This window comes from Miniopterus natalensis, chromosome 12 (genome assembly GCF_054644295.1).
Source record: "Miniopterus natalensis isolate mMinNat1 chromosome 12, mMinNat1.hap1, whole genome shotgun sequence".
NCBI lineage: Eukaryota > Metazoa > Chordata > Mammalia > Chiroptera > Miniopteridae > Miniopterus > Miniopterus natalensis.
This window is the reverse complement of record NC_142092.1, coordinates 31,003,680-31,029,334: the sequence shown is the minus strand read 5'-3', so window position 1 is coordinate 31,029,334 and position 25,655 is coordinate 31,003,680.

Below are 25,655 nucleotides of genomic sequence, written 5' to 3'. Positions count from 1 at the left end.
TATGCTGTAGGGGAGGGAAAAAAAGTTTTCCTCTACCCTCTTAGGCTCAGTTGCTGGAGCATATAAATTAAATGGATGAAAGACAGACTAACAAGAGAAAATGTTTATTTCCTCTTATGGTACACATAAACTAATTACTAAAATTCTGCAGCACACCAAAAAATATAATTTTTGCCGATCTAACAGAAAAAAATAGGACAGCTCTTGTTGTGTTGGCTGTTGTCATTTTTTTAATTTGACAATCTAAAGAGGTCAGTGCTCCTGACTAAATAGTCAGGTGTTGCATGTTTTAAAAATTCTTGCGGCACCCCAGCATGTTGTGGCACTCACTGGTTGAAATGAAAACCCTTGAAAGCAGTAAGGCTTGAGAGCCTATATACAATTTTAACAAAAGGTGATGAATTTTGGAGATGCTATGAGACAAAGAGAAGGGGATTTGGGTTTCATTGGGTAGCAAATTTGGGGAAGGTAAATAAATATATGGGGAAAACTAATGGAAGATAAGGGTTTGCTCTTGCAGACCTATTTGGTGCTGACTTTCTGGGTCCATTGATGAGGGTTGCTCTCCTCCTGGTAAGGGGGAGGGGAGAGGGAAACACTTCAACAGAGAGAAATTTATGTCCTGCTTTTTAGCAGATAGGAGGAAGGCAAAGAGCTCTTTATACATTTGCTGCTTCTTAGTTGCTTTTAGTTCAAAATAATGCTTATGACAAAGTGGCATATTTCGGGGTGGCATATTTTGAGCCCTTTCAATGCCAGATGTCCCTAAGTCTCCTAACCATTATAAGTCTCATCTATTATTCTTATCTACTGAAGCCCTATTCTCCTATCCTCCATTCTGGTTGTCAGAGGATAATACACACACACACACACACACACACACACACACACACACCCTTAGCCAAATAAATATGCATGTAAAATAATAGGTAGTAGTAAGAGCTATTTTTTAAAATTAAAGTAAGGGAGAGAGACCAGTGACAGGGAAGGGTTGGTGGTACCACTTTATGTAGGGTAATCAGAAAAATATCTCTCTGATTGGATTACATTTTAGCAAAGGCCAAAAGGAAACATAAAGGAACAAGTCAGGTAGCTAGCTAGGGGGAAAGAATTATAGTCCAAGGAACTAGCTCACTGTGCTCCTGTGTTTAAGGAATAGTAAAGAGGCCAGTGAAATTTATCCCACCCCAATATCTCACAGCTTCTCCCTCCTCCAAACTCTCTACCTTTCCCTTCTTGTTCCAGCCAACTCATTCCTTTCCATGCCATTATTACTGTTTTTCTGAGTTAATTCCTACTGATTGTCTATTGTGTGTTAAGTAACATTCTAACCACAGTAACACATTTAATCCCCTTCAATAAATAGGCAAATTGAAGCAGGAAGAGGTTAGATAAGTTGCCCAAAATCATACAGCCAGTAACTGTCTGAGCTGGAATTTGGATCCAGGCAGTTGGTTTGGGAGTCTGGCCATCTACATAATTATCTATCATTTTCACAGACACCAAAGCTTTTGTCTTTTCCCAGAATGCTCTCCTCCATCCATGGGACTATCCTTAATACTCAGTTTTTGTTGTTCCTCTAAATCACTCCCATGAGATTTCCCCCCAACTCCTCCCTTCAAGCTCTGTCCATTATGTTTAGGCAGCTATTTGTCCTTTAGTTCCCAGTGTGATAGTCCTATTTACCCCCAAGGGACCATAAGTTCTCTGACCCCAGGGCCATGTCCCACCCTTCAGCCAATAGCACCTGAAGGGGCTGGCACAGGGGTGCTCAGAAAGAATTGTGGACTAATGACTACTTTTCATCAGTCTGAAGATGCACCCTTTTGTTACATTTAACATCTCTGAGATCAGTCATCCAATTGACGGTATGTCAGTGTTAATCGGCAGGTTTCTTTTCTTTCTTAGCAGCCTCATAGACGTGATAAAATGCAGTCATTAAAAATCTTGACCTCGACCCTTCATTTGGCGACTTGGTATTAGGAGGATTTGCTCTGCACGGTGGAGTGGAGAGGAAGTGACCTTGCTCTTTTCAAACCATACCAGTGCTGCAGCAGAAAGCTCTTTGATACCATTCAACACACACTCAGTAAAATTCCATTAATTAGGTTATTTATGTGACTTCTGAAATGAAGGGAAAAAAAATCACACGTAGAAAACGATGGTGAAAGGCTCAGGACTTTTGTTAAATATTCAAGGCCCCCTCCACAGGCGTTACAAAGAGGAGCCTCCCACCCAACAGAGAAAGTTTTTGAAGTACACAGATAACGTCTTCTACAATTTATTTTCTCTGCTGAAAAAAGAAACTCATGCAGGAAACATTTTAAAACCAAGTAAATAAAAGAGATGCCCACAATTTCCTGCGAGTCTGATTAAAAATAGGAACTCTGCAATCATGAAAGTCGCTCATCTGGCAGCTGCAAGGCTGCACCTTGGGAAGCTGGAGTCGCTGGCAGCTGCAGAAAGCAGGGCCTGGCAGGTGTTCACACATGCCCTTTAGGGGGAGAGAAGGCTGCTTTTCAGAGGCTTATGTGGAAAAATATATAAATGGCTTCTTAAGAATAAAAGATAGGTGTTAAAAAATTATTTGATCTACCACTTTCTTATTTCCATCTCCACCCCAGTCCTCCTATTTTGCCTTAACCACGTTCTCCAAAGTGAATTCTAATTCCTTGCACCTAAGGGATAGACCGAAATTCCCCCCTAAAAAAACAGGGCTTCAAATAAACAGTTTTGTTTTCCCCTCCTTCACATACCAAAAATATTGCAAAGCAATGCAGACCTTAGCTCTGTTACAAGTATTTACGGCTGTCTTTTTTTTTTTTGGCTCCTGAATTACAGGCACATGGATTGGATCTTCAAAGCAATATACAGGCTTTAAGCTGAGAGATTCTCATCAAGTCCGTGGGAGGCACACAGCGAGAATCCTGTAATATCTCAGAGGATTTATTCCTTTTAAAGTTCTTTTATAAGACGCCTTTGCTAAGGGATTTACAAGAACTAAAGATTATTTAGTGATAATGGATGAGAAATGTTGCTGGAAGCGTAAAAGGCAGCCACATTCCCACCAAAAGAATTTCTTATAAATAATGTCATTATGGAACAAAGAATACCAAATGAATTTAATCATTAGCTTCTAATTGAAGGGCTCTGCCAAATTCGCTTCTCCTGGCTACATTAGCTATTTTCTGTTCAGTGGGGCTCTGTCAGATGTAAACAAAGAGTAGGTGAAGGAGCACCATTATCACAAAGCTGGCGAGACAAGCCCGGGCCAATGGATTGGTGGTGGGAATTGGATATTGCATCTCTTCTTTCTCTCATGACCTCACACTTCCCCATTTATTCCCAGAGAGGCCTCCTAATCGATGGATTTTGGCCAGCGGAAGTCAAATAATGGCTTATTAAGGGATGCCAGGGCTGGAGTCTCTTAAACAAAGCAAGGGCCAAATAATGCTTCCAGACTGAAACAGAACACTGACTTAAAATGAGTGTTTTCGCTGAAAGAAAAAATAAAAGTGACTCGGTTACATGCCACATTTTTAAGACAAGGACTTTACAGTCAAATAAACATTTCTAGGAATTCTTAAAGAGGGCATGTATATACACAGCTCTAGAGATGAATCCTCATAAAGCCTCAATTGAGAAAGTTCCTGGCCCACATCAACTGAATTGTGTGATTAATTAAACAATAACCAAAATATTTCTCAATTAAAATTTTGAAAAAGTTAACTAAAAAGTTTTTACAAATGCATTAAACCTCTTCTATGTTGTATTTAGTGTAGCAGTAGAGAGACCACACTTGGTCCTTTCTTTTGAAAACTGAGGCTTTTCTCATCTTTTTGACCATCAGTTCTATTTCTATAGAAATAAAATCTAGAAGGCAAAGTGATCCCAAGAAATGTCCTGGAAATTGTTTTAAGATCCTTGATATGAGTTCTTAAAATTTCACTCTCTCACCCCCTCCTCAAAGAGGGAAATTCAGTTAATCGAAGGCCTAGGTTAAAATAGAAGTTGAATGCTTATAATTCCAGATCCTTTCACTAACCCAGTTCTTATCCACACAAAACTGTAGTTGAAGAATTTACTTCAGGATATTCAAGTAGATTGCACTCCCTTACCCACGAAAGGGTTGATTGAAAACTGAATCATTTAAATTGACCTATATGAAAATACAGCACTTCTGACATCATTGTTATCATGAGAAATGGCTAAATGCTTCTATTTTTTTCACAGCTGAAGCCAAAGCTGAATGAAGATCCTCTGTTGTCCCATGTTTTGCAAGGACTAGAATGTCTGTGGAACTGAGACAAGATGACTTGCTTGATGACAGGTGAGAGAACTGGATGCCAGAGCCATCAGTTTTGTCCTGGCCACAAGAAAACGGGCACTCTCTTAAGAGAAACACTCACTATTTGATATACCCGAAGATGAATATAGATCTTTTAAGGGGCTTCACGTGCCGTTAGAAAGACTGCACTGTGTTCTCAGACAGTCAAGTATTACTCAGTTACAGAGGGAATTCACTCAGGCCTACAGACAAATGGGCTTCTCAGGGAAATGGCAACATCAGACACACAGAGGAAGATCTAAAGGACCAATGTTTCTAAAGTAATCATCTTCAAGCCAGTCAGTGTGTAGAAAAAAATATATGTAACACTTCATTCTAGAAATTTCCATGGAAAGCCAGTGCTCTGAGTTCCCTGCCACTCCTCCATTGTCTGGACTTGTCAAAGAACTTAATCTATAGAGGTAAGAATTGAAGGGGGTAAGGGAGAGAAATAAGCAGCCCTCTTATTTCTACTTTGCATTTTAGTCAGAGACCAGGACAGTTGAAAGCCAGAAGAGTTGAGCAGAGAAAAAATTCAGGGATTTCTCAGGCCACTCACCCATACTATCTATCCCATGTGGTCTTTCTTCTGTTTGTAGTTTCACTAAGGATAGAGGAGCCACATACAATCTCCATTCCCTCCCTCCTGTGTGGTGGCAGTGATGCGAAGCCACCTTTGGGAATCCAAAAGAATTTGGAATTCAGGTGGAGTTGTTTTCAGAGAGAAAAGATGGGAAAAAAATATAAGAATGTAAGCAAATCTTGTGAAATCCATTTATACAGGACTTTATTTTTTCAAAGTGCATGGGAGTTTAAATATGTGAAGAATGCACATGGAAGCTGAGTAGCCAAAGGAGTAGACTGTGCCATTTAACAATTTATTATCACTCTCTTTGGAAAATCCAGCCTTCTTTGCCTGCTCTGTGCAAATCAAGCTTTTCCTTTTTTCAAAAAACATTTGCTAGGTGGCACAATGTTTCTTAATTGTATGGAGGTTTTTTCAATTTTTTTATTGAGATAAAACCGACATACAAGTTACCATTTTAAAGTATACAATTTTGTGATTTTTTTCAGTGTATCACTTATTTCATAGCATTCTGTCACCCCCCCACCCCCCCACCCCCCGCAAAATTCTGTAACTTGGCAATCCCGACTCCCTCATTCCCTGACAACCACTAATCTACTGTCTGTCTCCAGACAAATAGATTTATTTGCCTGTTCACATGTGTCAACTTCCTTGTGTCTGAATTCTTTCATTTAACATAACTTTTTGAAGTCTCATCTAAAGCATGTATCAGTACATCATTCCTTTTTTTTGACTGAATAATATTTCATTTAATGGATATACCACTTTTTGTTTATCCACAGTTTCATTTAGTCAGTTGATGAACATTTGGGTTGCTTCCACTCTTTGGCTATTATGAATAATGCTGCTGTGAACATTCATGTACTAATTTTTACGACAGCATTTGCTTTCAGTTCTCTTGGATGGACATCTCGGAGTGGAACTGTTGGTGTAGTATTCCATGTTGACCCTCTTGAGGAACTGCCAAACTGTTTCCCAAGGCAGTTACATCACATTCTCTTCCAACCAGTAATATACGAGGGTTCCAACTGCTTTAGCCCCCCCAGTACTGATTTTCTGTCTTTGATTGTAGCCATCCTCATAGACATGAAGTGACATCTCGTTGTGGTTTTGATTTGTATTTCCCCTCTGACTAATGGTGTTTGTATGCTTTTAATTTTGTATTTTGAACTACCTTTAGGCTTATAGCAAAGTTTCAAAAGTAGTACAGAGAAATGCCATATGTATTTGGACCACATTCTGGACTACATGTTTTATTCCATTAGCCTACAGTATTGATCTACTCGTGAGTCATATCACACTACTTTAATGATAGGAGCTTTATGTTATGTTTTAATGTCTGGTAGTGCGAGTCCTCTCTTCAAAGTATTATTTTTCAGTGCTTCCTAGTGGTTCTTTCATGTTTGTTTCTCCACAAGAACTTGTCTATAGAATAACTTCTTGGTATTTTCACTGGAGTGGCATTGAATTTGTAAGTTAACTTAGGGCGACCTAACACTTTTTAAGTGTTGTCATCCTAGCCAAGAACAGGGAATGGATTTCCAGTTGTACAAATATGCTTTTGTGTCTTTCAGGGACGTTTCAAAATTGTCCTTGTATAGGTTTTGCCCATTTCTGGTTAAAATATTTCTAAGCATTTGGTCTTCTTTGCTGTTATTGTAAATGGGATGCTCCTTAGCATTATGTCTTCTGTTTGTTGTTTTATATATGAAGGCTATTGATTCTGTATGTTAATTTTATATCCTGCTACTTTATTGAATTATTTTATTGTTAGAATTAGTTTTATCATTGATACTCTGGGTTTTTCAGAGAACTATCATATAATCTTCAACTAAAGGGAGTTTGACTTCCTCTTGTCCCATTCTTATGCCTCTAACTGATCTGCCTTGTCTAATTTCATTGGCTAACACATTTAGTACAACGTTTAATTCTTGCCTTATTCCTGACCTTAATGAAAGTGTCTCTAGTGCTTCCCCATTAGATAGAATATTAGCTTTAGGTATACATATTTTACTATGTTGAGAAGGTACCCCTCAATTATTAGTCCCTTGAGTGCTTTTATCAAGAATGGGTGATGAATTTGGTCAAAGGCTTTCCCAGCATCTATAGAAACTGTGCATTCTTTGAATACATCTTACTTTATCATATTAGAGTATAGTATTTAATGTGGTATTGGATTCTATTTCCTAATATTGTGTTTGTTGGTTGTCTTAACTTTTCCCATACCTCTATAAAGACTCCATTCGATAAATTTTCTTCAATCCCAGCTGGGTTAGAAATTTTTTGTTTAGAATTTTTGCATTAATATTTGTTAGGGATATTGGCCTGTAGTTTCCTTTCTTTGTATAGCCTTTATCTAGTTTGTGTATAGTGTTATACTCGCTCGACAAGAGAAATTAGACATTGTTCCTTTTCCGTGTTCTAGAATAACTTAGAGCACATTGGAACAATCTGGTCTTGGAAGATTTGTTAGAAATCGCTTATGAACTCAGCTGGGCATGGTAACTGTTTGGTGTGGCTTAGTTTCTTATTAACACTCTCTGTCTCTTCTGTGAAAATTTGTCTGTTTAAACTTTTAAATCTAATGGCATAATATTATCCACTTCATGGAGGTTTTCAAATTTACTTGCAAAGAGATCTGTAAAGCAGTTTCTTATAATTGTTTTTAATTTCTTCTGCTTCAATGGTTATATATTCCCCTCATCTTTTTAATTTGTATGTTTATTCTTACTTTTTTTTTTCTTAATCAAGCTAGCTAGTGGTTTGTTTATTTCGTTAATTTTTTTAAAAAAATTACAATTTGATTTGTTACTTAGATCTACTCTTTTTTCTCTTCCTTGGTTATTCCCTCTCGGCCCCAGGGTACGAGGCTGTTCCTCATATCTGCTATCCCTGTATTCTTTAGAGTTCTTACTTCTTACTAGCCAATTCCTCATCATCCAAAATAGGTAATAATTCTTTATGGTAAACTTTGTCCATTCAAATTACTGTGCTGTTTCTGTCTCTTGATTAGACCCTGACTGATACATTTGCCAACTTTGAATTTGTTCTGTCTTTCCACTCACTCAGCTCCCAGCTTCTTCCACCTTATCAAGATTACATACATGAAATATCCTTCTAATATATGTTGATCTTCGAGTCTTTAGACAGGGGCCCCTCTAATCTATCTCTCCTGGTGACATCAGATCAGTGTCTCTAAAATGCTATTAATCTAATCATGCCAGTGTTCATTTTAAAAGCCCTCAATGGATACACTGCCTTAAATATGACATCTAAACTCCTAAACATGGAACACAGGCCTTCTCTCTCCTCGCCCCTTCTTAACCCTTGTTAATCAAATCTACTGTCTCCTTTCTCTCTCCCTTTCATTTGCACTTTAGACACAATGAAAAAATGTGAAGTTCCTTGAACAATTGGATGATTTCTCTCTCTTTCTTTCAACCATCGTTAAATTGCTTCCTGTCCATAAAACTCCCCCCCGATTCCTGTCTATTTGGTGAATATCTCCTTACTCCTCAAGACCCAATTCAAGGTTCATCGTCATATATTTAGGTCTATCTTCATCTCTTAGAATGAAAAATTTCCTCAAAGGTAGGAAGCATGTCTCACTCTTTTTGAATTTCTAATTTCTTTCCCAAAGTAGGTACTGAACACATATGTGTTGACTGTTAAACAAAGGGATGAAATTTTATAAATGCAATTAGTCTTGGTATGTGCTATGAGGTTGAGTTACTTTCAGATATCTAAGAAACACCTAAGGACAAAAGAGGGCACTATTATCCCAAACCGTTTTCAATTCTATGTGAGATGACATGAGCAGGGTATAGGGTTTCAAGTCTTGAAGTCACTTCCTGGCTCCTCTACATTATAAGTTGGGTGTTCTTGCGTGAGCCACTCTGTGAATACTTTAATGTCACAATTAGAATCCCAAGGAGAAAGAGAAGGTATCCTCAGCTTGGATTTTTTTTTTTTTTTTTTTTTTAATATATCTTTATTGATTTCAGAGAGAGGAAAGGAGAGGGAGAGAGAGAAACAGAAACATCAATGATGAGTCATTGATCGGCTGCCTCTTGCACGCCCCTGACGGGGGATCGAGCCCACAACCCAGGCATGTGCCCCAACCAGGAATCGAACCCCAATCCTAGGTTCACGCTCAACTGCTGAGCCACACCTGGCAGGGCATCAGCTTGGATTTTGAAGGAAATTAATTAATGGAGTCTACACAGATGTGGAAAGGATTAAGGAAACCAACACGGGGTGTTGGGGTATTTAGAAACGAGTAACAGTGGAAAAGTGGAAAAAATAGTGTTCTTGGAACTTGATGTGAACTAGAGCTATAAGGAGGGCCTTCCTGAGAGGAGGCAGACCTAGAGAGACAGTTTCTGCTAGAACTAGACACAAAGCAACAAGGTAGCAAGGGAAGGAGTATCCCGACCTCTCTCTCCTTCTGCCCTCCAAGCTCCTGCAGGCACTTTCCCTTGGCTAAGCCCATCTAGAAGCTTCAGCCTAGGGCCCCTGAGTGATTCAGTCTGGACAGTCAGCTCCATCCTGCTCCAAGCGCGGGGCAGGGTAGATCAGGCAGAGAACAGATGAGAGAGCAAGAGAACCACCAGCAAACCCTGTGCTTTGTGAGGGGTAAAATACATATGAAAATGATATATAAGTTGTAACCTTTATGCAAGAAAGAGTATTTCCCAAATTCAGCGTCATCAGAAAATGCCAAATAATGAACAGTTTATTTCTTCTAGAAGGGATTCTTGGGACAAACATGGGAACTGATTATTTATCTTCAGTCTGTGGTTGGATGGGTCTCTTGGTTACAGCATGGTGTTGATGAGGCCAAATTAAAAGATTCAGTCACATGGCACCAGTGTTACATGGACACAGGCTACAGTCCAGGCTTTGGCCTGGTGTCCTGCCATTATTACAAGGAGGATATCCATCCATTATCACTACTCCCCACATAATTAGCAGTGGTATGTGTTAGCTGTAAGATACTCTGGCATGAGAAACAGCTTTATGCAATATTTTAAAAAGCTTATAAGCCAGTCCTAGTGATTATCCAAAATCCATCCAACCACCCATTTATTTACTTCCACAATAAATGCAAAGAACAATTCCTCACAGAGAGTGTCAGAGTGTAATTCTAGAGTGCGATTTGAGGAAGACCCCAACAAACCTTTCCCAAAAGCATTTACCCTATCCCTTGTCTCCACATTCTAATGTGAGATTCCCCCCCCCCCCCCCACACACACACTTATCAATCCCCCCTTGGGTTGTTTGCAATTGCTTCAGAAGTCCCATCCTGAAACCTACATAGGTACCTATGATTGGTGACAAATTTGCATGTGGTCTATGGTTTCATTTCCAGGGTCAGCTAGATCACTTGTTCACTCTCCTTCAACAAGTATCTGCTGAGAGCTTACTTTGTGCCAGTCACTCTGCCAGGTTGTTTACACAAACCAAGAACAGCACAACAGCGCAGCTTACTTGGGGATGGGAGAAGAATGGGAAGAGATCACAGAAGATCAGGAGCGAGGGGCCTTATCCGAGAGGACAGGACATGTGCGCCTGGTTAGCCTAATTAAGGGAGATAGCCATGGGACTGCGCCAGAAGTAAATAACGTGACCTCAGTTTGGCAAAGAGGCATGTCTGAGGATATTGCATCAATTATAATGACACTCACAATTATGCGAGCACTTACTGTGTTCCCAACAGAATGTTGATGCGCTAGATATTTCTTTAATTCTCTCTTGCATGGCGGGCATTGTGATGCCCATTCTTTGGCTGAGAGAACTGAGATTCGGAAAGGATGTGATTCACCGTATCCAAGCAGCCGTAAGCTGGTCGAGTCAGGGATCCCATCAGAGTCTGCACTCTTTCCCCTCGGTGACAGCCTCCTCCTGTGGGTTTGAATTAGTGAAACATCTTCACCTAATGTTTGGACATTTTTGAAAACTGTGTAGACTTCAGTGGTCTTCTGGAAAGAACAAATACTAAAGAGAATCTCTCATTCTTACATAAGGCTTGTCATTGTTTTACCCTCCTCAGTTTTGTTTTCTGAGGAAAAACTAAGAAGACACTAACAGATTACTCAACAAATGTTTGGTGAGTGAATAGCACTATAATTAAGCAGTTAGAAGTCACGCAACATTTTATAACGTGAAAAACACAAAAAGATGTCTCAATTTCTCCCCAAGACTCATTTCCCATTAAATTCCAATTTTCCACTTGATGAACTGCAGACCCTCCCAGTATCAACAAAGATTAGGCAGTGTTTCCTTGCTAGACCAAAGCTGTTAAGAAGCAAACTGTAACAAATTAGGGCTGGACCAAAGAAAGGACCAATAAATGAGTAACTTCACTCAATGACCTTCTGTCTTTTTTGGCCTGGCACCTTCCGTGGAGAAATAAAACAACGCAGAGAAGATGACCAAAGAGTTTCAGGAAGTTCTATCCCCTTTCTTAGAACTTGTCCGTGGGGCTGGTTCCTGTGCATGGCCGGCCTCTCTGTTAAATTACACAATGGCAGGCTCAGAACCGCGAAGTTCCACGGGATGCGTGGGCCTGCTGGCAAATGTTTGTCCCTTCCACTGGCTTAACGGAAATCATCAGGACCGTGCCCACCCAGACCACAACATAACAATAACAAAAGCCTAGGTCATTTGCTTCTGGAGATGTGGCTGCTCCTAGCACCCACTGTTTGTTTCCAGGGTATGGCTGATGTAACTCAATAGCAAGCGTCCGCTCAGTGTGAAAGTGATAGAAAGAAAGGGGGCATTATTTTCCCAAACAAAAACTAGCAGAGCCTGAAGAAGTCTCCAAATCCTGGCCTGGCTAAAACAGCATTTCTCTTTCAACCCCGTGAAGAGCAGCAAATAGATCTAGGGCCTTCACAGTATCCCCATCTGGGGCCTTCACAGTATCCCCATCTAGGGCCTTCACAGTATCCCCTTCTGTGTATTTCTGCCTCTAATGCATCGCCATGAACATATTTTGGTTCCTGCTAGACAGAAGATGGGAAAAAGAAAGAAGTCAGGGTTCTCCCATTTCCCTTATTTACCTTCTGTCTGCATCTCCATGGCTTCCAGTGGTGGCCGAGTCTCCTCCTTGTCTCTAATTCCCACCAGACAGACCCACTATATTTCTAGCTTCTACTAGGTAACCTTGGCTGCTGGGCTCCTGTATTACTTCCTCCTCTCTCGGTCCTTCCAGCCCATTGCTTCCTGTTGTTGCTGACTTCTGGTTTTCCTTGCCATCGCATTTGGCTTCTCAGCTCCTCCATCACCTGCGTAACCAGATCCCCGAATATGCCCAATCTGTTGTCAACCCTTGCAGTGGTCTCCTGATTAGACCCTCCTGTTTTCACGATTAGAAACTTTATTGATACATGTGTATTCTTCCCTTTACTGTGATGGCAAAATGTCAAACACAATCTCAAGGTGTCTACCTCCAAAGCAGGAAAACCTGCTCTCTACCTTCCTGCCAGCTAGACTGTGGGCTCCAGTCAAGGGTGTGAGAAGCTGGAATTTCCCTTAGGGGCTTCTCAAAAAATATCTGCTGAGCAAATAAGTCTCTCTGGTATATTGTGACATCCTGGGTTTCATGCATCCTTGTGGCCAGCTTTTGGTCAGTAGGGAGGTGATGCCATTCTGGGATGAAGGAGTATGACTCCATTCACCTCTGTGACCTGGAGTAACAGAAAGACCTTGGTATACTATAAAATGCTTTATAAATAAAAGTTACTTGAGGATATGTGTTAGAACACGTGTTAGGACACTTTGTTGCAACAAGATAGAAACCTAATAAAAAAAATATAGTGACTGAAAAGTCCAGAAGTTGCACAAGCTTCAGATATGGCTGGTCCAAGGGTTCAAACAATGTCTTTAGGAAAATACTTCATCTCTCTTCCTTGCTGATTTGCTTTCCTTTGTGTTGGTTTCATTCTCAGAAAAACCCTTCCCCTTGATTGCAACAGGGCCTCCAACAGCTCCAAGTTACGTGGGATTTTAATGCTTTCAGTCTTGGGACAGATGTTTTCTCTTGCTCTCCCTGTCACTGCCTTTCTTAAGAAAGGACTGATAGGCCCTGCTTGGATTTTGTACCCAGTCCTGGAACTGTCGCTCTCCTTGGGGATAAGAGGCCCTGGGAGTACTCTACTTCTCAGTCACCGGTAGCCGGGAGGCAGAGGCCCTTGCCCAAAGAAACAAGGGAAAGGAGACTATTGGGCAAGTGACAGCAACCTGCACGACACTGTGAGGCAGCCAGGTACCGAGGGAAAAGCATCTAAAGTAGAAGACTTGAAGCTGGTTCTGACCCCATCATCAATCCGCTCTGGGAGCCCCCGCTGAGTGTTCACCTCTCTCATCCTAATTTCCTCATCTGTAATATGTGTGGATTGGGCTTTAGAACAGTCATTTGCAAGCATTTTTAATCACAGAACTTAAGTAACTGTTATGTAAAACACACAGAACCTTAGCAAAGCTCATTGGGGAAGAGATGGAGGCCTGGACTTCTTCTGTCCCCCTCACGGGGCTGCGGGCAATTCCCAGGGCTCCTCAGAACACAGTTTGAGAAACCTTGAGGTCGCTGATCTCCAGGGTCTCAGCCAGCCTGAACTTTGGGGAATTCTATGTAAATTGTCCAACCCTTGTTAATCTAATTTTTCTCACTTTCCTTCTATTATTTTTTGGCTAAAATTATGGATGTTGGCTATGTATGAGAGGCCACTTAGGAAAAATAATCATTTATTCAAATGCCCAGCCAATTTACTTTGGCCTATTTGGAGCTTGTTTTTCCTGATGGGGAGGGAATAAATTTTTAAAACCCACTTTCAAGTTTGGGCTAGAAAAGGTGAGTGTACGAGTGAGGAAAAGTGGGCAACGGAAGTTGCCAAAGCTGAACTGAGCTGGAAGCAGTAAATTCAGACGACCTCTGTCTGCCCCATACATGTGCTCCGCTGGGCATCCGAGGCCAAGTGTACTCTCTGGAACAGATGGCAGAGGAGGATGTTGTGGGTTTTGGCTTCGACGCTTGTGAAAACTTGCTTTGGGGGAGACACCTTCAACTCCAATATGAGTGTCTTTGATTGAAATAAAACATCGCGCAAGAGGAAGGAGAGAGACCGAGGACTTGGCCTTCCTAGAGCCAGAGGGCAAGGTGAGAGGAGGGGCCCTTTGATCCAGGCAGCACCAGGAGTGAAATCAGTTTCACAGGAAGCCAGGCAATTTCCTAGGAAGCCAGGGCCTTTGCTTCTCTTTTTCATGTGTTTATTCAGCAAATATCTAAAGAGGGGCTGGTAGATGTCACACACTCTCTGAGGGTACAAAGGTAAGAAATAAGTGGTGGTGTCCAGCCGGCGGGACCTCAGAATCAAGAGAGGAGCCGCCCCTGCCTGACTGTGCATGGGAGGGCTGATATTAGGGTGTCACCCAGAGGCTGGTGATGGCTGGTGTCTAATCTGCTAGGTTGATGTCCAGGCTATACCAACCGTTAAATATGTTAATATCAGCCCTGCTCTGCGATGCGTGAGAGGTACTTTCAGACATATGTGTGCGGTCCACAGTAGGAGCGCTCAGAAAGAAAATAAGTCTGGTGGAGTTGAAGTAAGTTTTACCGAGGTGGTGGCAGGTGTCCCGCAGGAGGAATAGGCCATCACTGAGAGGTGGCAGAGGGCAGAGGGAGCGGGAGAACATGTTCTGTGGCCCGAATGTGCATACAGAGCTTGGGCAGGAAAACACGGGGGCCGACGGACTGAGCGTAAGTTGTTGGGGAATGACTGCTGATGAGGCTGGATTGGGCTGTGATGGGCCTGTGAACTCTGCTTACGAGACTGGCCTTGATCGTGTGAGCAGTGGGGAGCCGCTGAATATGAGCAGCGGAGCGACGCGATCCAGCCAGTGTTTGAGAAGATTCATTAGGCCTTTAATGAAGCTGCAGGGACAGGAAGTGGCAACGCCAGCCAGAACCACTCGCGCTGAAGCACCCCCAGCGTGCTAAGCGTTTCTTGTTTAATGAAAGCTGACACTTGTTGAGCATTTACTCTGCCCCATGCCCTGGTAAAATGCTTCCTTCCTCTCCCGTAACCCTCGGCACATTCCTGGCTCGACCGGCCCGAGTTAAAGATGAGGAGACTGAAGCTTCAAGGAGCTATGCTGGCCCACTGGAAGCAGCGTGCGGAGGGAGGAGCAGAGTGACTCGGGCTGCTAGAGAGAAAGGGGCGTTTAGTGCGTGCCTACTGCGTGCCAGGCGCCACGGGATGTGCTTTCCACTGGACTCTCACAGAACCGTGGCACCTCAGCCGAGGGCAGCTGCGTTCGTCCAGCTGCTCAGGCCGAAAGCTTCGGAGTCCTTCTCTTTCACACCCGCATCCAATCCATCAAGAAATCGCGTTCGCACCCCACCTTCAAAACACACCCGACTTCAGCGACTTCCCTCCCTTCGCTGCTGCCAGCCTGTCCTCAGCCCTCTCCTGGATTCTGCCCCCTGCTGTTCTTCATACGGCAGCCCGAGTGATTCATCTAGAACCCAGGTCAAATCACCTAAGGCCTCTGCTTAAAGTCCTGCAATGGCTCTGATGTCACTAAAGTAAAGCTAATGTCCTCACGTTTGTTTCTAGTGACCAAGCTAACCCCACACTTCTGTTACCTCCTGACCTCCTCTCTTACTTCTTTCTCCATTGCTTGGTCCATGCTCACCACTCCAGCTTCCTTCCTATTCCTCTGACTCACCAGGTGTACTCCTGCCTCAGGACCTTTGCTCTAGCTGTGCCCTATGCCTGCAACACTCTTACTCCAGGAACCCCCATCATCTAAGTCTTTTACCACTGGATTTTCGCTCTTGAAGGTTGTGCTAACTACCCTATTAAATTTTGCAACCTGATCCCCTATCGCACATGAATCTACCCCTCTTGACCTGATCTATGTTTTTTCCTTATAGCAATTACCTCTTTCTAACGGAGAACTCATTTAGTGCACATTTTCTTATTCATTATGTTGATTGTTTATCTTGTCTTGCTAGAATGTAAGCTCCATGAGGGCAGATACCCTAGCCTGTTTCACTGACAAATTCCAAGTGGTCAGATCGGGGCCGGCATCCAGTAGGTACTCAATAAATACTTATCAAATGGTAGGGCGTAGCAGATTATTCAACTAAGTGGCAGAGCCAGCACTAGGACTCAGGTTTGCCCCACAGGCAATACCCTGGGCTCTTGCCCCCACAGCCGAGTGGGAACGGAAAGCCAGCTGAAGTCCTGATGGACGGCAGTGTTGGAAAGCAGCCTGATTCACTCTAGTCAGGCTGACGTGGGGCAATGCTGCAGCAAGGGAGAAAGCAAGCTTCTCTGGCTCCATTTTGTTGCTGTAGGTTTTTTAAACAAACAAACAAATAATAAACTCATGGCTGACAAAACATCCTGTGTGTGGTGTGCGTGTGTGCGTGTGCGTGCGCGCGTGTGGAGGCACTGGCTTTCATCCGAGAGCCTTCCTCATTTGCCGGGCATCTAACAAAGGCAGCATTATTGAATGCCAGCTAATGATCTGGCATCAGAGGGAGAGACGGATGGGGACAGAGCGCACCTGACAGGATGAAAGGTTTAGTCATCCACAGGCATCCTTCGGAGGGCCAGCCAACAAGCGCTGCTCTGAGAGGGCCCTGCAGAAGCTCTTTCTTTCCCATGGGGTTTCCAAACCCGAGCGGTGACACTGAATTTGCAGGGAAGGGTATCCGAAGTGGGCGGTGCAGCCGAGTGCCCTGGAACTGCTCCCCAGCACCTGGCCCTGCTGCCCCCCTCTGCCATGGAGGTGCGGCACTGGGGCCACGTTAGCTACTTCTCTAGGCTCTGGGTTAATGCTGTTTCACTGGCTGAGACTGAAGACTCCCCGAGTGTGGAGAGGATGCCACCCCTATCTAGAAAGAGGGCTGGCTTGGGAGGACACAGGGCAGCCCTGGCCAAGGGGGTTACATTCCTTGTTCAACTTCACGCTCCCTCTGACTGCCAGGGCTCCGATGGATGCATGCTGGGGGAGGGGTGTTTGCTAAAATACATGGGCTCTGCTGAATGTTTGTTCAGAAATGAACTATTCCTTCCACTGCAGTGATGCATGAAGTGAGCAAGGCCACCAGGCACCCTCTGATCCAAGCTGACAAGGAGTTTCTCCCTGGTTTCCTGCGGACCACGGGCAGCAATGTAAGATAGGGTCCTGTAGGTAGCCGCTGCTAACAGAAGCTAAATGTGTTTTGCCCAGCAATCAAATGATCACTCCCAAAACTGTCAGAATTACCAGACTGAAACCACCAAAGATGATGTCAAAATATGAATGTCTGGGATATTTATTTTTTTATGAAATAGCCGCTTTACAAGTAGCTTCTTCCACAGGGCGGGGAAAATCCAAATTTCCCTTCTCCCCTGCTCCCCCCTCCCAGCTTACTTGCATTGGTGTGCAGAAAAATATGGGGCTCATGAAGTCCTAACCCTGTTTTGGTCTCCACAATTGCAAAGGGTTGTATTTGACTTAGCTGCTCCACTTGAAATGTATAGCCTTTGTGTCATAGTACAGATAAGATACCACCCTGGTCCTACTCTTGCCTTTTCAAATTCCCTCATAATTGTGTCTGCTCCGTAGTCTACAATGACTGTGGACAGCCTCAAGCTTCAGCTTGCTTCCAGATCCCGGGACAGCTGGCTAGAAACCATAGCTCTGGGCCCCACCCCAAGAGTTTCTGATTCTAGAGGTTGGGGCAGGGCTTGACATTTTACATTTCTGACTAGTTCTCAGGTAGTGCTGATGCTGCTGGCTCTGGGGTCACACACGTCACAAATCTCTGTCCTATGCTTTCTACTGTAATTGCTCCTTGAACGAGATGGAGCAAACAGGTGTTTCAGAACGACCCCGGGTGGAGTTAGCAGAGTTAGCTAAGACGGGAGGCCGAACAGCAGCAGGAGCCAGAGCTGGGAACTGAGGGGTCTGGGCATGGAGGTGAAGGTGGACATAGAGTATGTTCCTCACAGTTTTTTGAAAGATCCTTTTTAATAGAGGAAGAATCCAAACAGTGACATGATCAGCATCAGTTTGGATTCTTTTGGTTGCAAGTGACAAAAACTTTTTAAAAACACCAAAAAACAAAAAAAAACAAAAAAAAACCACCCCAAAACCAACCAGAGGCCATTTATTGGCCTCTTTCAGGCATGGCTAGACCCAGAAGCTCAAATGAGTTTTTCTCTATACCTCTGTCCTCTGCTTCCTCTCTATTTATTCCACTCTCAAATGGACTCTTAGATCCTGGTGACAATAAGGATGAGGACCAGTCCCTTCCATTGGCCAAACTCTGTAGGAAGCCTGCTGTCACAATTGCTCATGAAATCGCCTGTGGGGATCATCACCCCCTCGCTGTTTTCCAGAATAAATGAGAAGGGCAAGGAGGGGACCAATTCACAGTACATGGTGGGGCAAAAGTGGGTTTACAGTTGTTCCTATGGAAAATAATACAGGAAGTAAAAAATAACAATACAAGAATAAACTCTGTGTTTTGCATACTTACAATTGTAAACCTACTTTTGCCCCACCCTGTACATTAACCATAATGACCATTATTTCTTGAACACTGAGGAAAGTTTGTGAAAATATAAAAATGCCACAGTACTGTCATCAAAGCTTCCCGTTACACACACCCAACTGCATTCAACTAAGAACCTCGCTTTTACCTTGAGAATTTTCACACACTTTTATCTCCTTTGCCACCATCAAGCGCAAAGTGTTTTACTGGTGGGCTTCATGATGGAAATCTGTCATTTTAATGAGAAAATTTGCCAGAGGGGTTGGCATAGGCAAGGTGAAATTGTAGCCATCATTTCCCCCAGAGCCATGATAACTTTTTTTTTTTTTAAATCTTCCCTTCTGCTGAAAAACACCTGCCTAACTACAGAGTCAAATAGGAGACTGAGGGGACTCAATGCTATTTAAGTGCTATTTTCAGTACCGTAGAGTTTTCATTTAGTTTTTCATGTAATAGGCACATGTGCAAAAGCAATTAAACTGGAACAAAGTGGAAAATAACAGCAGGCAACTTGCTGCTTTCAGTTACAGTGCTCCCAATCTGGAGCGCTGTCAGTCAATGGTGGGGCCTGCAGAATTAAATTAGTTGGGGGGGAAAAATTTTTTTTTTGGCTGAGTCAGCATCCAAATATAGGAATTCTTCTGAAGGATTGCAGGTTTCTCAGAGGGCTATGCTGGAGGCAAGGAGTAGACTGATTTTTAAAATCTATCCAAGAACAAAGAATTATTGCAAAATGTGCTAGTTTCCTGAGTTGTGGTCTGGAAAAAGCATTTCTGGGTCGTGGAATCTTGCCTGCCTGTTTGAGACCCTGGACTTTGTCTTTATTTCATTATGCTAAGCCATTATTACAATCATGTTCCTAGAATGATAAGAGCTAACGGATAGGTTGGACTTGTGTTTTAGTTAAGTGAATATTGCAATTAATGGGAATTTAAACCACTAACTATTAAGAGGGTATGTCAGAAAGACACAGGTTAACAGAATCCGAGGGAGTGAAACTGCTGGCCTTAAGGATTTGCTACTGTCAAGGCCTCTCATGCGTATGCTCCCTCTCACCTTCTCGGTCTCTCCACTCTGTGCACCTCTGCCTGGCTTCATTCCTGCTGAAAACACATTTCCACAGATGATGGAAGACGGCCACCAGCAGCTTCTGATTCATGTCCTCCAATTTTGATGACCCAACAGACAGGACACCATCTCCCTCTCCACTTGAGGACAAACCCCAGAGAAAAAAAAAGTCCACAAAAGGAGATGAGAGAGGGGTGACCTGAGCATGGGAGAGGTCCCAGTTGAGAGCTCTGTCACAGAAACCGGAGCAAGATAGAGTTTTAAGGAGGGGGCAATGGTCAAAAATACAAATACCATGCGGGGATCAAGCAGACTGTGATGGACCAGTTCCCAACAAGGTTTGTAACACAAGTCGGTGTCACGTTTATCTGTGCACATAATATGTGCATGTGTAAACATGAGTACCACACACAGTCCTTTTCTTGGATGTCAGTGCTCTAGTGCTCTCACTGGACACGTCAACTTGGGTGACTGCCCATAAATTTGTAGTTCCATGTAACCGTGGTTTTACATGGTTTAAATTATTAATTACCATAAAAACCAATTTTGATAAAGAACTCATGAACAATGAAATAAATCTTAGACAAGAACCGTGATGGCCCTAACGTGGGTCGCATGCCCCCTCCCCTTACCTTAGCATGGAGAATGAAGGATAGTAAAATAGTCAGAGAGGCTGTCATGTCACGTCATGTCACGTCATGTCAGGCTGTTCCCGCAGGCAAGGGGCCCAGTACTATGACTACATAATTGGAGTTAGGGAGAAGCTGTTTCCCAAGGAAGAAAAGGAAGAAAGGTATGTGGAAGACCAAAAAATGGGTATAGGAGCACAGCTAAGTGCAAACACATCCCCAGTCGACCAACAGCAACAATCACTAGTTATTCATGTCAACACTATGTTGCACCTACTATGGGTTGCACTTGCATATACTAAGCTAAGTAGGTGGGACAAGATTCCAACCTTTCCGAGTTCAAGTTGTTGCTGGATAGACATATGTGAAAATAAACTGGGTGCTATGAGATGAGGGCTCTAGTAGAATAACTTGAAGAGCAGCATGGAAGACAGAAAGGGGCAAATTCTCTCAGGGAGGACAGGTCAGGGGGAGCTTCACAGGGAGGCGGTGTTTAGAGGAGGGCTTTGAAGGAGGCATAGGAGATTTCTGGGTGGACAAGGTGGATTCCTAAGGAAGCCTCCCAGCTTAACAGATCACTAATCCCAATTTTATTTGTAGGTTTGCATTGCCTAGAACAACAATTGGGAAATACAGATCTAGTCTCAATTTCAAATACAGGAACTAAAGCTTATCAAAATTAAGTGATTTGACTGAAGTGACACAGCTCAAGTGTGGCAGGGCTAGGACCAGAACACAGGCTCTTGACTACCTGGAGAGTGCTTCTTCCGTTCCTCTGCATACAATCCTGAGTATCCGTATCGAGGGTCAAGGGGAAGGCTGAGCCTTGTCCTGGCTTTCGACAGGTACAGTCTAGAGTGCCAGACCCAGCCACAGTCACGGGATGCCCAGTGCATTACCAACTCATTAGCCTTGAAGAATTCTAAGTAGCAAGTGCTCACAGTGACTTGTAAATTCACGAACAAGCAGTTGGAACAAATCTGTTTCAGAAAAACACAACTGACGACCACAGCCCTGTGAGTGCCCCCGCATGTTACATATATAAAGCACGCTGAATTGCTTTTTAATTAACTTGATGAGGGCTGACTTTTAAGACAGGCTATTTCCTTACTGGAGCTGTGACTCATGGTGAGGGTAGGGCCTCACGGTTTCCATCGAAAAACAAAAACGCTAGGCTGAAATGCTCTCTTTTACTCACATGAACTGGTAGGGCAGGCAGGCTGGCAGAACTCACAGATAGCTGGGCACCGAGGAGATGACTGCTCGGAAGTCACCGAGCTGAGTCAGCTGCAGCAGCTTTAGCATTTTCCTGCGGCCGGCTGAACTAAAGACTCTTTCCGTTTCCTGAGCAGAGGCACAGGAGCCCCGTGCGGAGCCAGCACAGGCCTGGGCTGGGCTGCGCCGCTGGGCCGGATGGGCAAGGCGTGCAGCCTGGAAGGCAGCAGCTAGGGAGGCGGCACCGGGCAAGCCTGGTAGAGCAGGGCGGGCGTCCCTGCCCCTCCTAGGCTCTCCGCTTACTACAAGCAGCCCAAACTCTGCAAACATAATTGCTAACCAGAAACTGACAGAGGGCAGCGGGCGGGCCCTGTTTTTGAGTTAGGCAAAGGTATAATCTCATCTGAGGGGGATGCGGTCTGAGCAGGAGTGCTAGGCATCGTCTTTCAAAACGAAGAGGCTGTTATAGTAGCGAAAGAGGAATACCTATAACGCATCCTGCGTTTGTGAACAGCTGGCGAGACGGAGCAGGAGCCTCCCCAAAGTCTCAGTGTACTAGCCTGTTGTTCCAGAGGAAAGATCAATACTGACAATTGTCAAGAGTGGGGAGAAATTGTCAAAAGCACAGTAAACTAGCCCCGTACAATGTGAAACGAACCGCCACTCTCTGCAGTGAGGTAAAAACTCCAAACTGTGATCACAATAGAAAATGGAAACAAAGCCTGGGAGTGCCACCTCATGGAGAGACCTAACCCACCCAAGCCCAAGGCTTCTGCCAGCCTCTCCCGCTCACCCGTTTGACAACATATACGTTTTTCATGCTACAGTTATGTCTGCAACAGGTTGGAGAATTTGCAGTCATTTCCTGCAAGGGACTAGGCTACCTAGTAATACTTACTGGGTTATTTTTTGTGGTTTGCTAGACTCTTCAGGGTATGAATCCTGGCTTTGTCATTTACTGGTTGTGTGACCTTGGGCATGTTAACCTCTATGAAACATAGCTCATGAGTCTTGGAAAATAGTGTTTACATGAGATAATATCTATAAAGTGCTGAACACAGTGCTCGAACATAGCAGGTGTCTTAAAATGGTAGCTGTTAATGCTGTTTTTATTAAAACACAGTCCTTGCCTTTGAACAGCTCCCAGTCTAATGGGAAAGGCAGACCTAGGTGTGATTCGTGCAGGGTATAACAGAACAGCTTTATAAGTTTAGTGCAATGGTTATTTCTAGGTTTAAGATCACTTTTGTATAACCTGATCCCTCTGGAGGTTTCTGTCCAGAGAGTGATAACTCTTGCAAAAACTCTAGGAAATAATCAAAAAGACTCTCATCAGGCTAGGAAAGTATTCTGGATTTTAGAACATATCAGAGCTTTGTCTAAAAGTAGAATGGATGGGCAAAAGAAACCAGGGGACCTTTGAAAATTCCAGTATCCATTTAACGAAAATGCCAGGACAATTCAACAGAAAAAGAATATGGTGCTCAAACAATTAGATATCCATATGCGAAACTTCACAACACACTAAAAAACAGTCTGAAATGGAAAATAGACCTAAATGTAAGAGCTAAAACTATAACAATTCCAGAAGAAAATATAGGAGAAAGCTTTTATGACCTTGGATTGAACAAAGAGTTTTGACACAAAACACAATCCATAAGATGAAAAATTGACATTTTGTACAAAACATGTATTTTTAACATTTTTTTTAATTTTTAAATTAAATTTGAGGTGACATTGATTAATAAGATCATATAGGTTTCAAGGGTACATTTCTATGATATATGATCAGGGTATTGTGTTGTGTTCCCACCACCCAAAGTCAAATCATCTTTCATCACCATACATTTGGCCCCATTTACCCTTTCCTACCCCCAACCCCTTCCCTCTGGTAACCACCATACTGTTTTCTGTGTCTATGAGTTTCAGTTTTATATCCCACATATGAGTGAAATCATAGTTCTTCGTTTTTTCTGACTGACTTTCACTTAGCATAATATTCTCAAGGTCCATCCGTGTCATCGCAAATGGCAGTATTTCCTCCTTTTTTATGGATGAGTAGTATTTCATAGTATGTATGTACCACATCTTCTTTACCCAATCCTCTACTGAAGGACACTGATTGTCTCCATGTCTTGGCCACTGTGAATAATGCTGCAATGAACATAAGGGTGCGTATACCTTTGGGAATGAATGTTTTCAAATTTTTCAGGTAGATACCCAGAAGAGGGATTGCTGGGTCATATGGTAACACTATTCTTAATTTTTGAGGAACCACCATACTGTTTTCCATAGTGGCTGTACCAGTTTATGTTCCAACCAGCAGTGGATGAGGGTTCCTTTTTCTCCAACACTTGTTATTACCTGTCTTGTTGATAATAACCACTCTAACAGGTGTGAGGTGGTATCTCATCGCAGTTTTAATTTTCATTTCCCTAATACCTAGTAAAGTTGAATATCTTTTCATATATCTGTTGGCCGTTTGTATATATTCTTGGGAGAAATGTCTGTTCAGGTCCTTTGCCCATTTTTTTAATTGGATTGTTTCTTTCTTTGGTGTTGAGTTGTGTGAGCTCTTTTATATTTTGGATATTAACCCCTTGTTGTACTTGTTGTTTGCAAATATCATTTCCCATTTGGTTGGTTGCCTTTTAGTTTTCAGTTTCTTTTGCTGTGCAGAAGCTTTTTAGTTTGATATAGCCCCATGCATTTACTTTTGTATTTACTTCCCTTGCCTTTGGGGTCAAATTCATAAAATGTTCTCTACAACCAAGGTCCATAAGATTGGTACCTATGTTTTCTTTTATGTAATTTATTGTTTCAGATCTCTTATATTTAGGTCTTTGATCCATTTTGAATTAGTTCTCATACATGAGGACAAACTGTAATCTAGTTTCATTCTTTTGCATGTGATTTTCCAATTTTCCCAGCACCATTTATTGAAGAGGCTTTCCTTTCTCCATTGTGTGTTTTTGGCTCCTATGTCAAAAATTATTTGCCCATATACATGTGGTTTTATTTCTGGGTTCTCAATTCTGTTCCATTGGTCTGTGTCTGTTTTTCTGCCAATATCATGCTGTTTTGTAAAAAACACTAATAAGTAAATGAAAAGGAAAGTTAAAACTAGGAGAAAATATTTGCAAATCATATATCTGATATAAAACGTGTTTCTAGAATATATAAAGAATTCTTACAAGTCCTTAATAAGAAGATAAAAAATCTAATGAAAAAAAAGAAAACAGGTAAAAATTTTGAATAGTAATTTCACTAAAGAAGATATACAAATGTCTAATAAGCACTTGCAAAGACATTCAATATCATTAGTCATTAGGTAAATACAAATTAATAATGAAAAACACTGACAGTACTAACTGTTGGCAAGGATGTAGAAAAAATGGGACCCCCTAATCATTGCTGTCAGAAATGTAAAATAGTACACATTAGAATACAGTTTAGCAGCTTCTTAAAATGTTAAACATAAACTTACCACATGACCCAGCAATTCTGCTCCTAGAAATAGGCCTAATATAAATGTAGACATATTTCCACACAATAGCATGTATGCAAACATCTATACAGCATTATTCATAATAGCCTCAAACTGGAAACAACCCAAATATCCATCAAATTTTGAGTAGACAAATAAGATGTGATATGTCCATACAGGAGAATACTGTTTATTAATAAAAAAAGAACATGGTGTACATGGATAACCCTCAAGATTATTATGAGAAGTGAAAGAAACAGGGTGCAAAAGATCACAAGTGATCTGATTCTGATTATATGGATGTCCATAAAGGAAAAACTGATAGAGAGATAAAATAAATTAGTGGTGCTCTGGCTGGGTGGCTCAGTTGGTTGGAGCATTGTCCAGGACAATGAAAACCTTGAGTGCTTGCTTTCTGGTCAGGACATATACCTAGGTTTCAGGTTTGATCCTCAGTTGGGGTGCCCTGTGCAGGAGGCAACTGGTTGATGTTTCTCTCTCACATAGATGTTTCTCTCTCTCCCTCCCTTCCTCTCTCTCTAAAATCAATAAACATATGCTAGGGTGAAGATTAAAAAAACAAACACACAAATTAGTGGCTCTCTGGGGTCAGAGGGAGGAGTAAACCAGTTGAGGGAACATTTGGGGGTGATAGAAATGGTCTAAAACTAGATTGGTGATGACTGCACAACTCTATAAATATATTTTAAAATAATTAAATGTACAATTATAATGGGTAAGTCTTGTGCTATGTAAATTATACCTCAATAGAGCTGTTATAAAAATCC